Source organism: Mus pahari, chromosome 2, assembly GCF_900095145.1.
Source record: "Mus pahari chromosome 2, PAHARI_EIJ_v1.1, whole genome shotgun sequence".
Lineage (NCBI taxonomy): Eukaryota > Metazoa > Chordata > Mammalia > Rodentia > Muridae > Mus > Mus pahari.
The window spans coordinates 143,840,930-143,853,312 of NC_034591.1; the positions used below are offsets into that span (position 1 = coordinate 143,840,930).

A 12,383-nucleotide genomic window follows, 5' to 3' on the forward strand; every position below is an offset into this window, starting at 1 on the left:
AACAAACTCAACATTTAAGTTTTTCTCTTTGTAGTTGTGGTTATCTGTTGTGTTTGTGTGTGATTAAGTGTGTGTGTGTGTGTGTGTGTGTGTGTGTGTAGATGTGTGTATGCTACTGTGATGTGAAATGAACAAAGGGATATCCGCTGTCAACATTATGCTCTCTGTGGCCACGCCCACCCACATTTGTAACTGGTGGTGTCTCCAAAGTTATTAAATGTGGGTCTATTATGCTCATTTTACATGTTTTTATCTTTAAAACTGAAGGTGTGACACATGGTATGATTTTTGAAAAAATTCTGAAAAAGGCTTTTTTGTTCTCAGCTCTTTAACATCTGTTCTCAGTTATTACCTCAAGGCAAACGTCAGTGTAAATTGAATGATCCGCTCAATCTCGAATACAGATTTAAGAGATACCCTCTCCACCAAAGTCTCTGAAATTATAATGCAATATATTTTGTGAGTTTTTAAAAAAATAAAAATGAATGCATCAGTGTTTATAGTTATATTGGACACCAGTTGAAGCTCAAAAATCCTCCTGAAATATTTATGTCATGAAGGAAGGTGTGGAATGTGGGAATGAGGACAAGAATATGGCTGACACAGGCCGGGCAGTGGTGGCGCATGCCTTTAATCCCAGCACTCGGGAGGCAGAGGCAGGTGGATTTCTGAGTTCGAGGCCAGCCTGGTCTACAGAGTGAGTTCCAGGACAGTCAGGGCTACACAGAGAAACTCTGTCTCAAAAAAAAAAAAAAAAAAAAAAAAAAAAAAGAATATGGCTGACACAATAGGAAAAGCACCGAGGAGGGAACTACATGTACCTCTCATCATTGTCCTGAAGGTTACATTCACTTGGATGTAACCTCATTCCTCTGAGGGAAAGGACTTCATCTGTCAGGTCTACAGGATGTGCTAACTCCTCCAAGTGCTTTCAGTCCTAGACCCTTAGAGCCAAGACTACTAATGTCAAGTCACACATTCATACATTATAAGTGAAGAAGAAAAGCAAGGATTTCCTTAAAATCACCTTCTGTGGTCAGAGTGGAATTATACCAATCGCTCACAATGACATGGCAGTGAAGTAGTCTGTTGGCTATGAGTTTCAGAAGACAGAAGGTATATACATACAACATGGGGCTCACACTAATTCTCCAACAACAGGATGATTGTGAGGGTCTCACAGATCACTTATGACTCAATGAAATTTCCTCAGCTGTCTGTGTTAGATGACAGTCATTTCAGTCAATGCCAGGCACAGGGCTCTGCCTCATGCTTCATCTAAACCTAAGATTTCAAAAAGTGTGGAGGACTTTCCTGACTTGTCCATTTTAAGTGATTCTGCATACATTTCTAGAAAAATGATTAAACCTATTATATGGAAGTTTCAGTGTATATTTTATAAAGGCCTCAATTTTATCATATATAAGACTCGCCTGAAAATGTGTTAACAGTGCATGGTTCTGCCACATAAACCCTTTCCTTTGTCAAGATAGTGTAGTCTTCCATGCAGAAATGTGTGAATAATCATGCCAAGTAAATAAATTTGTTCATGGAGCACACTTAAATAAATAATCCATCTGTAAATGAAATCTGTTGGCATGAATTAGTAATACAAATAGAAAGAAAAGAAGTCTGATGTTCTAAGAAGAAGATTCAAACGATGCTTTGATCTGGGTAGAAGATCTGGAGCTTTAGCTGTAAGTTCTGAGGCCATCGGTGGTGACTAGGAATTCATAGTAGTTCTTCTAAGATTAACATATTGAGGTAAGATGGTTCCTGGTACAGAAGTTTACAAGTGCCTCTATGCTACAAAGTGTGAACTAACTAAGGAAAAAAAGTGTCATTTGTCCACATAAGCAGGAAGCAAACTGACACTTGCTGGTTACAAAATATCAACAACACCAACTACTGCACAGTTATATAGCCATGCTCCTACACATACAAAAATACATTTTCTGCTGAAAATGAACTACTGAAGAATCTATCAGTGCTAATGAAATTTTTAACACAAAATGTATCAGAATTCAGAATTACCTTCATTTTGTCACAGTAAAATATATGGAGAGAGAGAAGACAAACACAAAATGTGTGGGAGAGATTACAATGTGATTTTCTATACAAACAATGTGACATTAAATCCAAATAAGTCAAACAGTGAAAGATTATAAGAAATTCTGGGTTTTAGAGAGTGGAAGAAGAGAAAGTAATGTTGAATGTTTCATGGAGAAATAAAGACAGGTTTTAAACTAGAAGCCTATTTTTGTATCAAACCTTTCCAGGTTAATATATATATGGAATATATAGAGAAACAGAGTAAAATGAAAGTAATGTAATCATGATTGATAAAAAAGTGATAAGGCAATAATTTTATGAAAGAAGGTGAAAATATGAGCCAGAAAGTGGCAGCCATGGGTTAAGATCATTGCTTCAGGCTCAAAATGCAAAGCAATGAGTGCCATGAGCAGAAAGGCTCACCAGGCCCTTCCTTCTCCCGGCTGAAGCTGCTCAGGAGCTGTAGTTGGGTCACTGCTTCATGTTTTTCTGCTGATTCTGGGGAAAGATGGCAACTAATGATGCTGTTCTGCAGAGGCTGGAGCAGAAGGGTGCAGAGGCGGATCAGATCATCGAGTATCTCAAGCAGCAGGTTGCTCTTCTCAAGGAGAAAGCAATTTTGCAGGCAACATTGAGAAAAGAAAAGAAACTTCGAGTTGAAAATGCTAAACTGAAAAAAGAAATAGAAGAGCTAAAGCAAGAGCTGATTCTGGCAGAAATTCATAATGGAGTGGAACAAGTACGTGTTCGATTGAGCACTCCATTGCAGACTAACTGTACTGCTGCTGAAAGTGTGGTACTATCTCCATCAGTAACAACCACTGCCTCTTCTGGTACAAAAGAACAGATCAAAGGGGGAGGAGAAGAAACGAAGGTAAAAGAGAAGACTGAAAAGAAAGGAGAGAAAAAGGAGAAGCAGCAGTCGGCAGCGGCAAGTGCTGACTCCAAGCCTATCGATGTATCGCGCCTGGATCTTCGAATTGGTTGTATTGTTACTGCCAAGAAACACCCTGATGCAGATTCACTGTATGTCGAGGAAGTAGATGTGGGAGAAGCTGCCCCACGCACAGTCAGCGGGCTGGTGAATCATGTTCCTCTAGAACAGATGCAAAATCGGATGGTGGTTTTACTCTGTAATCTGAAGCCTGCAAAGATGCGGGGAGTACTGTCTCAAGCGATGGTGATGTGTGCCAGTTCACCAGAGAAAGTGGAGATTCTGGCCCCTCCCAACGGGTCTGTTCCTGGAGACAGAATTACTTTCAATGCTTTTCCGGGAGAGCCCTACAAGGAGCTGAACCCTAAGAAGAAGATCTGGGAGCAGATCCAGCCTGACCTGCACACCAATGCAGGTCATGAGTGTGTGGCCATGTACAAAGGAGCACCCTTTGAGGGGGAGGGGAAGGGAGTTTGCAGGGCCCAAACCATGGCCAATAGTGGAATTAAATAAGTGCTCTGTAACTGAAAGACATTGGTGAAACCTTAATAACAATAAAGAGAAGCATGTTTATCACTTACATAGAAAAAAAAAAAAAAAGAAAAAGAAAAAAGAAAGGCTCACCAGGAAGCTACAAGAGCTCCTTGATCCCCAGAGGCATTGCTTGAGGCATTGGCAGACACACACCACACACACACACACACACACACACACACACACACACACACAGCAGGGCAGCTCTGTGGGAAGTTCTGACACTAGTTAGAGGTTGCACCCCAGCCCCTTTTAAACCAAGGAGATACATTACAGAGAAGGGAGCAGGCAACTGAGGCAGCTCTCATGTTTCAATCTGCAAAAGATTTGGGCAGAATTCTCCCACAGTGCTGAGATCCAGACCTATCCAAGGCTTCCTCAGAAGCTCTAATGAAATGACAAGACCAAATGTCTTTGTACAGGAGTGAACTTGGTATGACCTGCCTGGGCCTGGAGATAGGCTCTTAGAAGACTTAAGTTTTCAGTTCCTGGGAACTTGACATTTTCTCCCATAAAAGACTGGGATTATCAGCCTGAAGGTTACTATGAGTTTAATCTGTCACTCTTCAGATTCTTCATGTCCCCTCTGTACACCACTTCTTGATTATCTTCCTGCTGGCATTATCCAATTATATGATAGCTTTTTTCTGACTCTGTCTGGAAACAGTATATAAGATGCTGTTTTTAGATTTCTCAGGCCACAGCTCTACCTGCATCCCTGGAGGCTTGCTAACATTCAAGACAAACAGGTGAAATCCTCAAGCAGAAAGCCCTTACCTACTAGGTCCCCAGAAAGACCAGCAGCCTGGAGGCCTGCCCTGTCACCTCTTCTGTGTTCCACCTTCAGAACCACACCTATACCTACAATCTCTGAGGCCTGTAACCATCAGGAATCATCAGCTTTCCCTACACCCCTGGAGACCTGCTCTTAACTAGGACAACCAGCAGTCTGAAGCCACCAGGAATACCAGCAGAGCTGGTTGCTACCAGGGACAACCAGCTTTATCTGCAGTCCCAGAGGCCTGCTCCCATCAGAGACTACTAGGCCTGCCAAAACTAGGGACAGTCAGTTGGGTAAAGGCAAGTGTAAGAAGATAATCAACAAAAGTCAGGGCAATATGGTACCACCACAATCCAGCTATCATACAACAGTAAGCTCTGGAAATTTTAATCCACTTGAATTGCAAGAAAATGACCTTAAATCTAGTCTTATGAAGATAATAGAGGCCTTAAAAGAGAAAACAAAAACTCCCTTAAAAAAATACAGGAAAACGCAACCAAATAGGTGAAGGAAATGAATAAAGACCTGAAAATGGAAATAGAAACAATGAAGAGACATGAAATGAAGCAATCCTGGAGATAGAAAACCTAGTAAGGAGAACAGGAACTACATACATAAGTATCACCAACAGAATACAAGAGATAGGAGAGAAAATACCAGGCATAGAAGATACCATAGAAAAAAATTCATCCATCAGTCAAAGAAAATGAAATGTAAAAAGTTCCTAACTCAAAGCATCTAGGAAATTTTGGACACCATGAAAAGATCAAACCTAAGAATAATAGGAATAGAAGAAGACTCCCAACTCAAAGCCCAGAAAATATCTTCAACAAGATTGTAGAAAAAAAAAATTCCCTAACCTAAATAATGACATGCCTATAAATGTACAAGAAGCTTATAGAACACCAAATAGAGTAGACTAAAAAAGAAAATCCTCCCACTACATAATAACCAAAACATTAAATGTACAGAACAAAGAAAGAATAGTTACAGCCACAAGGGATTAAAAACCAAGTAACATATAAAGACAGACCTATTAGAATTACACCAGACTTCTCAACTGAGACTTTAAAAGATAGAAGGGCCTTGGCAGATGTCTTACAGTCTCTAAGAGATCACACATGCCATCCCAGACTACTATACTAAGCAAAACTTTCAATAACTATAGACAAAAAAAAGACATTTCATAACAAAACCACATTTAAACAAAATCTTTCCACTAATTTAGTACTACAGAGGGTACCAGAAGGACAAAAAGTATCACAAGGAGGATAACTACAAGAAAATACAAGAAATCAATAATTCCACACCAGCAAATCCAAAAGAACACACACACACACACACACACACACACACACACACAGAGAGAGAGAGAGAGAGAGAGAGAGAGAGAGAGAGAGAGAGAGATCCACCACCAACATAAAAAATTAACAAGAATTAACAACCATTTGTCATCAATATGTCTCAACATGAATGGAGTAAATATTCTAATAAAAAGATACAGGCTAAGAGAATAGATACATAAATAGGATCCATCAGTCTACTGTATATAAGAAACACACCTCAACAATAAAGATACATATTACCTCAGAGTAAAGGGCTGGTAAAAAGGTTTTCCAAGTAAATGGACCCAACAAACAAGGTGGAGAAGCCATTCTAATATCTAACAAAATAGACTTTCAACTAAAAACAAAGAGATGGGGAAGCACATATCATATTCATCAAAGTAAAATCCACTAAAATGACATTTCAATCCTGATTATCTATGCCCCAAATGTAAAGGCACCACATTTGTAAAAGGAATACTACTAAAGCTTAAATCACAATCAAACTCCACATATTAATAGTGGTAGAGTTAAACACTCCACACTTACTAATGAACAGGTCATCAAGACAGAAACTAAACAGAAAAATAATTAAATTAACTGACATTGTTAATCAAATGGACCTAAGAGTCATCTACTGAACATTTCACCAAAACAAAAATGAATATACCTTCTTTTCAGCAACCTATGGAACCTTTTGAAAAATTGACTATATAGTCTGTCACAAAGCAACTCTTAAACAGATACAAGAAATTTGAAATAACTCCTTTGTTTGATTTCAAAAACAGAAACAATACAAAGCCTACAAACTCATGGAAACTGAACAACTCTCTACACAACTATTACTGGCTCAGGGGAAAAAAATAAAGAAATTAAAGATTCTCTAGAATTCAATGAAAATGAAGGCACAACATAGCTAAACTTTGTCTCAAAACAAAACAAAGCAAGCACTGTCGACAAAAGCAAAATAAGCAAAAGGGGACACATAAGTATAACGAAGTTTTACAACAAAGGTTATAGTTGACAGGATTAAAGGAATATAAGTGCAGAGGTTTGAATGAGAATGCCTTCCATTGGATCATATATTTGAATGCTCAATCCCTAGTTGGTGGAACTGTTTAAGGATTGTTCCATATAGTTTTTGCTACCCTGCTTTAAGCTCCAGGTAGACCAGACCACACCCAAATTCCTTTGGATCCCCAGATAAATGACGATGACAGAGACAACAACAATAGCAATAACAACAACAGCACACACACACACACACACACACACACACACACACACACACACACACACACACANAGAGAGAGAGAGAGAGAGAGAGAGAGAGAGAGAGAGAGAGAGAGCAGTTAATCTTAAAATGCTTTTGCTAACTCAGCAACTGGGCACTCCTAAACCTCCTGTGCCACTCCAGGCATAATTGGATAGAGTGTCCATTGGGCATTCCAACCAAAAACTTACATGGCTAGTTGGCTTTATCTCCTGCCACCTACTGCCTCCTTCTGCTTCCCCATTCTCCTGATTCTCTCTGTGTCCTCTCTCAAAACTCTAAGTGTCCTGGCCCATCCTCAGAATCTTTATTGATCAATCAAGAACCAGTTGGGGAACAGGAACTTAGCATCAGGACCACCCTCTACATCTCACCTTTTTTATCCAATAAAAACAAAATAAAAAACAAACCTCTTCACATAGACATAAATTGAGCAAAACCATAATAATCATGTAAATTACAAAGTATAATGCATAATTAACATACAATCTATCATATTTGTCAATTAGATAAATTACTCTACCATCATTCCTAACTTAAAGAATTATGATTCTATCCTTTGATTATGTTTAGGTTTTAGCCTGTAATGCCATCTGAAAACCATGTCTTCCACTCTATATGTAACCTATCTCTCAATGCTAAACAACTTAAGTTTGATTATGAGACTATAACTAGTTTTCAACCACATCAGAAATCTACAAATGACTTAAACATTTCCTGGGTATATAAAAGCACCAAACACAAATTCTTAAACTTAAACAATTGTAGGGACAACTGACTACACAGACAGCCTCTAATTTCTTACAACATTGGAACATCTGTCTTCAGCTTTTTGGCCCAGGATCATCTCTGACAGACCTTTTCAAAGCATGATTATGAAGGACTGTTTACCCTGTATAGGCAGAGCTTTCAGTTGACTATTTCTCATGTGTGTTGTTTTCCTGGACAGTATTTTGTTTGTAGATGAAATAGGCAATTTCTGTCCTGTGGCTATTTTGCCATGATGAACAACCTTGCCTGGAGGTAAAGATGCTCAATTTTTCTTTGAAGGAGAATGGAGAAACTGTCCGAAGCAGACATGTCTCACTGTAAAATGATTTTTAATAATGAAATAATATTAAATGTCACATTCTGTGGATTTCTGATGTTTTTGAAGACTATCTAAGTAAAGTATCTTGAACTGTTAAACCTTAGCTATTCTTAGCCATTTCTATTTGAGTAAATTGAAGGTACTTTATTATAATTAAATCAGAATCAAACATAACCATGAATTTGCACTTTGGCCTTTAACTTGTGCTACTTAATCTTCTTAAAAGTTTGTAAAGCAGATATTAGAAGGATTGGGTCTAAGTCTCATATTCTTAAGTGAGTTGTATAGGCATGATGCCTAAGAGTAACAATATTAATCTCAAATTTTGTATCCATATAAGAAATTCACACCAATGTAAACCTTAAATCTGTATCAATATAAATTCTGTACCAATTTAAGAAATTATAACTTTAATTTTTATCAATTATAAAGATTTCTGTCAATTAAGATTATAACTACATAATGTTTAGTTCAAGGATAAAATTTAGCAATGTATCTCACCTATTTTCTCTCTGTTGAAAATTATGACCATTTCCAAATAATCCTTTAAAATGACAACCTATCTATAATTTGTAAAATAACCATTACCAGACACCCAAAACCAGGGGATTAGGAGGTGTAGCCTTGTTGGAGGAGGTTTGTCACTGTGCATGGGTTTTGAGATTTCAAAAACCCATGCTGTTCCCAGTTGGTTCATTCTCTGTCCCCTATTTGCAGATCAGGATGCAAGTTCTGAGCTACTGTTCCAGCACCATGTCTGTCTGCCAGCTGCCATGCTTCCCACCATGATGATCTTGGACTAGCACTCTGGAACCATGAGTCCCAATAAATTATACATTTCTTTGGTTATAGTGTCTCCTCACAGCAGTAGAAAAGTATCTAATACACAATTTGGTGCCAGGAATTGGGGTGTTGCTATGAAAGACTTGACCATGCTATGATTTGGAACAATGTGGAAGACCTTGGGACTTTGGACTATGAAAGTATTTGAAAGCTATAAGCAGGTTACCAATTAGTGGAACTGTTTAACAACTGTTAGGAGATGTGTCCTTGTGGGAAGTTGTCTCTTTGATATTTCAAATCCTATTCTGTCCCAAATTAGAACTCTGCCTGCTTCCTACTTGCAGAACAGGATATAAGATCTTAATTGCTACTCCATCACACACCTACCTGCAGGCTACTATGCTCCCCATGACCCAGACTTTAACTCTGGAACTATGTGCCCAAATAAACATTTTTCTTGTATATGTTCACTTCCTCATGATGTTTCTTCACAACAGAAAAGTAACTGAGGAAATGAGGAAATATTATTCTCACATATTTTATGGAATTAATATCTAGCATATCTGAGTAACTACAAACTAATAAAGACCACATAATCTAGATTTTTAACATATAAATTATTTGAATATATATTTCTAAAAAAAAAAACAGAACTGTATTAGCTGTTTTTGAATTCAAGTGACAAAAACACTGAGGAGAACTTACATGATGAAACTGTTTATTTTGGCTCATGGTTTCACAATGTCAGGCCATGATGGGTTAGTAGGAAAGAAGATGGGGTACATTCATGTCATGTTGAGCCAGGAAACAGAGAAAAGAGCCTGGAGAGGGTCCAGGTTGAAATATTACCCACAGGACACACTTCTAGTGAACTACTGCTTCTGTCTAGGTTGCCGTCTCCTACCTCTCATCAAATCTCAAAATACCACCATGTTATAAATCTATCAAAGTATTAAACCCTGCATCATGTCAAATCTCTCACCACTTAATATTCTCTGGAAACATCTTCACAGAGACATACTACACAAATGATTTAGGTGTTTCTTAATCCAAGCAACCCAAAGTCAAGGTTAAGTATCACAACAGAGTAAAGATGGCCGAGGAGCGTGTGAAGAGTTGGACTGCATCACTAAACATCATGAGGATTGAAATGAAGACAATGAGAAAAGACTCCTGGTTTCTAGTTATGCATGAAGGAGCCTGGAAATTTCCAGTTCATCCTCGCAACAAGCATGAATGTAAAACAAACGAAAACCAAAGGGCTCTTCTAAACAAGAGAGGTGAAGACACAAGACAAAGGTTTATGCCACCACTGCTAGAGAGTCAGAGGGATGGAGGACAGGAAAGTGTGGTTTATTAGAGCCTGATTTGATGCTGCTCTCTGACCATGGTAGTCACAACAGAACTAGAAAACCTCATCTGTGATTCTTTTTAAAATTCTGAAAACATGATGTGTTTATTTAGATAGCTACAAATACTTGCAAGAGGCAGTTGGAGAGCAACCACAGCCTTTGAGACTGGCCTCCAGAGACTTGACCACATCCTTAAAACAAATGTCACAAAATAAGCCCCTTAAGATCATAGTAAGAGAGAGAAAAAACAATATTTATAATATATGTCTGGCCACTCTGCTTTTAACAGAAGTTTTCTCTAATAACATCAACAAAACTCTAGAAACTCAGAACCTAAAAACTAGTACATTTATTAATGTCTAACTGCCTAGGGACAGGCTCTACACAGTCTAATCAACCACCTTTCCTCATAGAGAAGAAAAATCAACTTGAGGTTACTCTGGCTTTCAAAGGAGGGGAAAGTGCCCGTTGTCAGCTACTGTAGATGCTGAAGAAATACTGGGAAATTTATCTTTAAAAGCACAAGGTTACTAAAACTCAGACCTTATCACACTTCCCTATCACTTCACCTCACCAGCACAATAAGGCTTTAATTCTGTACTTTCTTTACCTGGAGAATTGAGTCTGTTTATGTAGTAAATCCAAGACACAGAACAAGGGAAACATGTGACTGGATGGTCCAGAACAATCTTCAGAGGCAGACATCCAAGGGGTTGGAGAATTGAAACCAGTGAGGCATTTGTTCCTGCCTATTGGATGACTATGCTAAGGAAGCAGCTGCCTCACTAAGAAAATGAAGGACAGTTAAGTGTCGATGAGAATGTAGGAAAACTGAATATTATTCGTTGCTGTATGGAAAAGCAAAATTGTACCACTATGGTGAAAAACTTTAGTTAGTCATCAATTTTTTTAAAGGAAAGAAAGAAAATAGCTTAGTATGGTACCTACAGCCCTACTTCTGGATATATGACCATAGGTATTGAAAGTAGAGTCTCTGTTATCTCTCCTCAAAAATTTATCTTGAAATTGGATGCCATTGAGTAGTAAGAGGCACAGAAGCTTCTATGAAGGAATCTACTAGTGATGTTTTGACAAATGAACATGCAGATAAACTGCCTTCAAACTATTTATTTTTATTTTTGTAGAATCACCTTTCAACCTTGGCCAGACAAATCTCTTTCAGAAATGGGTGTTGGTCAAAACTGGTGACCACATAAATAGTCCAAGTACTAAGAATAAGTAAGGGCTGAGCCCTCAGCTTCAAACCCAACATCTATGTAATCAACACCCTGAGACCCCATTACACTTCCTGTCTCTGATGGTGTTATAGATCTCTGCCCCAGGTCTGAGGCCCTTGCTCATGAAGATTTGGTAGCTCTCCAGAACAAAGATCTGCCATTTCTCTTCTCTCTCTCCTTACAGCCCTTTCTGCTTCTTCAGCCTCAGCTCTGCCCGCTTTGTCTTCTTTCTCCTTCTACCTCCCTGACTGCTCACAGACCAATCAACTGCTGCTTCTTCAGCTGCCCTGCAGCAGCTGCCTTGCTGTGTTCACAGCATGACTGCCTACACTCAGTGGTCACTGTCTCTGCTCTTCTGTTTCCTGTCCTGTCACCTATGCTCTCCCTGCTGCTACTTCCCTAGCGTTACCAGCTCAGACTGAACTGCTTAGAGAAGGCATGAAAAGACCACTCCATAGAAGCTTTTTGAGGAATGATGTTGCAATACCAGAGGAAGAGCACAGGAGGGCATCAGGGCATCTGGCAGACTTGGTCAGACAGAGCAACCTTCCTGAGAAGCTTGAGAAAAGGACTTTGGACCAGCATGGCCATAGGTTTCTGACCAGTCACAGCAATTTAGATCATTCACAGCCTTGACTCTAGGGCCAATCGGAGACTTTGAGGTTTATGTTTTACAAGCACAGGCTGGATTCCTAGTATCAGTCACAGAAGTGTTTTTGCTAGACCACAAGGGAGGTCTTTCCCCTCTGCCCTAGGTGAAAAAGGTTGCAGGGTCATCTAGAGCTCAGTGATAGGTTCTAATCAAATCTCACCCCCATCTCTCTCTCCATCTTTCTCCTTTTTACTTTGTACCCAGTAGATCCGGGGATGACAGATGCAATGTAGTACAGCAGGTCTCTAGCATTTACTGAACCTGGTTGACTTTCCATGCATAATTACTTATTCTCCACCCTTCCCTATTCCCTGGTTTTATGAATTAGCATTATTAAGCAATATTAATATATATGATTTGAGCGGATAA

The 12,383-nt window shown here is 38.9% G+C and overlaps 1 pseudogene; it reads left to right on the forward strand.

Moving 5' to 3' along the window:
* Positions 1-2,534: 2,534 nt before the first annotated feature.
* Positions 2,535-3,542, forward strand: LOC110315569 (annotated as a pseudogene).
* Positions 3,543-12,383: the final 8,841 nt, after the last annotated feature.